Here is a 3,872-nt window from a genome sequence, read left to right as displayed (position 1 = left end):
TGTAAGTAGGCAGTTTTGGACGCTACTTGAGTACATGTACCTCTAAATCTTGCGAATCCCGGTAATTCTCGCCTATCCTTTTATGTATACTGAGGATTCGGACACAGCAGGGCTCTAGACTAACTTTTTGCACTGGTTGCACTGGTGCGCCTAACATTTTTTCTTGGGTGCACCAGCACAAAAGTTAGGTGCACCCTAATTTTTGACTGCATCGGATTTATAGTTCACCTAAAAATGAAAATTCTGTCATAATTTACTCACTCTCATGTTGGTACAAACCTGTATAAACGTCTTTGTTCTGGTGAACATGAATGAAAATATTTTGAGGAATGTTTGTAACCAAACCATTCATGAGCCCCATTCACTTCCATAGTATTATTTTTTCCTAGAAGTGAATGGGGCTCTTGCTTGGTTTGGTTATTAACATTCCTCAAACTATCTTGCTTCGTGTTTATCAGAACAAAGAAATTTTTACAGGTTTGTTACAAAATGAGGGAGAGTTAATGATGACAGAATTGTAATTTTTGGGTGAACTGTCCCTTTAACAACGCAAGTTTAGCGCCCATGGTGGTTTAATACAGAATATAAACATGTAGGCTATTTTATAATTTTCATTATACGAGTCATGCACAGTCCTGTTTGATAACCTGCATCTGCGCGATTAAAATAACACTTGACTTTTCGTTATCCGACATCAGCATCAATTTATTTCATACCACGCCCGTTTTACATAAATACTGCGACCGTCCGCACCGCAAATCGTGAAATAAGTAGAAACCTTTAAAGTGCCCAAATTATGAAAAACTCACTTTATCTGGGTTTTGGGGTATTATTTTGTGTCTCTGATGCTCCCACCCGCATACAAACATTGAGTCTCAGATTGCGCGAGTTAAAACTCAGCTCTGTTGTGACGTAACAAAAAGTTTCGTCACATTCAGTTAGAATTTTCCCGCCCACCACCCCACTCGCAGGTCTCCACCCACCAGGTAGCTAGAGAGCATAGAGCAGTCACTTGAATGATACCCTCTGTGCTGTTATCATATCTCATGGAAATAACAGCGCTATTTGGATATTATGGATTATACTCCCGCCTACTTTTAAAAACAAAGTTTTTAACGCGTGGTTATTGGAACCCGGAGTAATCTTATATACAGTGTGTTACGAAGCAAACAGTCCTCAGATTGTAGGCGATAAGACCTTCATACGAAATCTGATGTAAACAACAGACTGTATCTATATTTCACGGATTATACGCATTTGTGGACAAAAATGGTCATTGGATGTATTTTATTGGACTTTCATGGATCATTCACACATCTGAAACAGACTGGATTCGATTCGCGATCGCGTTGTATCATCACAAAAGGTAAGAAGTCACGTTATATTTTGCATGTTGTCATCTTCTGTCACAAAATACTACATTTATGATGCTAGAGCTAAAAGCTTTTTGCCAAACTAACCGAGACCGGTGGCCGGTTGCATAAACCATAAAGACTAGTCTTAAAAGTTAGTCATGAATTTTTTCTTCAAGACTGATCATACCTGTTTTAAGTATGTTACATAGAAAGGAAGATTGGTTTAATTTAAATACAAATAATAAGACTGATTAGCCCTAACCAATTGCTAGTTAGTCAGAATCATTCTTAAGACGCAGTCTTAACATCGCGGCTATGCAACCGGCCACTGGCCTTACTCCCCGGCTTTTCTGACGAGGCGAGCCTCTAATAACTTTACGGTCCACATAGATATTAGTGATACTTTTCTGCATGATTTGTCTGTTGGCAACATAAACTGTTAATAATAATAATATATAAAATAATAACACAGTATGGTCTGTACTGCTCACGATACCACTGAGCACGGGCACATGACGTTAGTAGTGGGGCGTGATCATAGGAGCAGCAGCTCATAAATATGTAATGACTAGCTCAAAACGGCACAATCTGAAATGCCCTGAAACAGAGGCTCCTAGAGATGGGTAACAATCTTTTCCTACAAGCTATTTCGAGCAAACAACTTTTGAAACATGCTTTATGGAACTCATACACCTATATAACTTGTGGAAAAGCAGTCATAATATGGGCACTTTAAAGATCTTCATGCAGAACATTGACAGAAATAAGCACAGGACCATGACGTAAAGGCATGAAACGCGTGATGAGATTGCATAAAAAAGTTTTTTTGTGCTGCATCGGATTTGGAGCGCGTCAAACAAAAAATAAACTCATATAGCCTATAGGCTACTTTTGAATTTGTTTTGTTAATTTGCTAATATTTAAGTTAAACACACTTCATTAGGCTTATTTATTTTATTATTTTTTCACAAAAGAAAGATGTAATCATTATGTTCTATTCATTTTTATGCTTTTTGCGCATAAACTAAACCCTTGTGGGAAATATTTATAAATGAATCAATAACGCAAATCAAGGAATTAACTTATTTCTCTATTTAAGACAGTCTGGCAGGGCGGTAATAGCAATACAGCAAACACCGAAAAGTTTATAGGATTAGATTTGGAAGTAAGATTATGAAGAAAACAGCGGTCCTGACTCCTGGCTTTTATCTATAAATTTGGCGAACGGCGCACGAAATTGCTGTTCGGGGTTACGTTCAAATAATTTTCTTCAAAAGAATTATGCTCTGGCTCGATTGTAAGAGGCTCATTACCTAATTCCGTCTGCGGGTTCGGACCTGATGTGACGGGAGGTTGATGTCAGAGCATTGGTTATGATCTTCGGACGGATCAGGCATTAACATTCTTAACGAAAAAGTTATCAATCGTTCTTTTCCTCTTCTCTTATCATCCGTGGCTACATCCACTCTGTTTATCTGACGGACTCACCTCTCTCTCTCTCTCTCTCTCTCTCTCTCTCACACGCATTTTTAAACGTACACACATGTAGATCTGGACCATGGCTTTTTCCCTCGAACTCCTGTTCGCACCATTGCGACCTGATATTTTTTTAAGTCGCACCATTGAGAAATTAGGTCGCATGTGCGACCAAATTGGTCCCACTCTAGAGCCCTGCATAGGCTACTATTCTTTCGCCTACTGCTTTTTGCATACTATATAGTATGGAAGTAGGCAGTTTCGGACGCAGCCTAAAAGTCCTATCTACTTGGGGAAAGAAGGATATCTCTAAAATCGCATGCTAAACTCAACAAAACAACCATTTTCAGATATTTAAAGGTTTGTTATTTACATGTACCATGACAGTAACAGTAATAAAAAATAAAGTGCTACTTAAAATGCCATTAATACATCGTGCTAAAAGGAATCTTTTTATTTTAATTAAGGTATGCAGTTAACTTTAAATTTTGATAGTATGGAAGTAGGCTGTTTCGAACGCAGCCTAAAAGTCCTATCTACTTGGGGAAAGGCGGATATCTCTTAAATTGCGTGCTAAACTCAACAAACATAAACTCTGTCATATATTTTGTGTCTTAAGCTCAAATTGTGGTAAAAAGCACTTTTTTAAGTTAATTCAGCTACTGCACATGGACACAGGTTGCAAGCGCATCAAGGGACTCTATATAGATCCCCTCCCATAGAGAACCATCAGTATTTATCTATTAATAATTGGTTCTTTTAACTGGAAGGCAGGACTTTTTTTATCCAATGGAATTATGAAAATAATTATGCTGGGATGAAAAATATGCAAAATAAATCTAAACTGTTATATTTTATCATCTACAGTGTAGTCAACTATTGCCAACAATATTGAAAAAGTACACATCTATCCTCTGCTCTTATTTGCTGCCTTTTCTTCAATATCAGGGCTCAACATAAAGGACTGCCCGGTGGCCCGGGGCAAGCGTGAGAGACGTTCGGGCCAGTACAAAGCATTGTCACTTGCCCGATCGGGCCAGT

Source organism: Paramisgurnus dabryanus, chromosome 4 (assembly GCF_030506205.2).
Source record: "Paramisgurnus dabryanus chromosome 4, PD_genome_1.1, whole genome shotgun sequence".
NCBI classification, from domain to species: domain Eukaryota; kingdom Metazoa; phylum Chordata; class Actinopteri; order Cypriniformes; family Cobitidae; genus Paramisgurnus; species Paramisgurnus dabryanus.
Note: the sequence above shows the minus strand (reverse complement) of the source record.